This window comes from Odontesthes bonariensis, chromosome 21 (genome assembly GCF_027942865.1).
Source record: "Odontesthes bonariensis isolate fOdoBon6 chromosome 21, fOdoBon6.hap1, whole genome shotgun sequence".
NCBI lineage: Eukaryota > Metazoa > Chordata > Actinopteri > Atheriniformes > Atherinopsidae > Odontesthes > Odontesthes bonariensis.
The window spans coordinates 22,728,406-22,728,952 of NC_134526.1; positions in this window are offsets into that span (position 1 = coordinate 22,728,406).

Here is a 547-nt window from a genome sequence, read left to right on the forward strand (position 1 = left end):
TCTCCTTTTGTCTCTGTGAGCTTTTTCCATCTCTGTTATTGGTGCTTTAGAGAGGACTTCTTAAAAGGACATTTACAAAAAAATTTTTTTTGTTTGTTTTGTTCCAAATTTCCAAATCCACTCCCATAGGGAGTGCCGTTTTCCCACAGAAGGCACTGCTCCCGATTGGCTTGAAATGCCTTTTCTCTGTCCAGGTTTCTCTTCTGTTCCTTATCTACATCACAGTGCAGCACATTTGAATAATTTCCTGGAGAGCGATCAGTTCAGGATACCTCCAACTTTAGCACCCGTTTAAAAAAAAAAAAAAAAACTGCTAACAACCAAAAACCTGCCCCTCCTTTCTGCAGAGATAAGGTCCCTCTTCTTTTGAAAGGTGGTATCAAGGAGTAGGGGTGCTCTACTCCTTCAACCAGGACGTTTGAGGGTGTTTGGATGGCTAGATGACCACTATTTCTTGTTTCCAAAAAGAAAAGGGACGTTGTATCCTGCAGAATATGACGGCAGCCCCCAAAAATTGGTATTAAAACCAAAAATCTGCTGGCGGAAG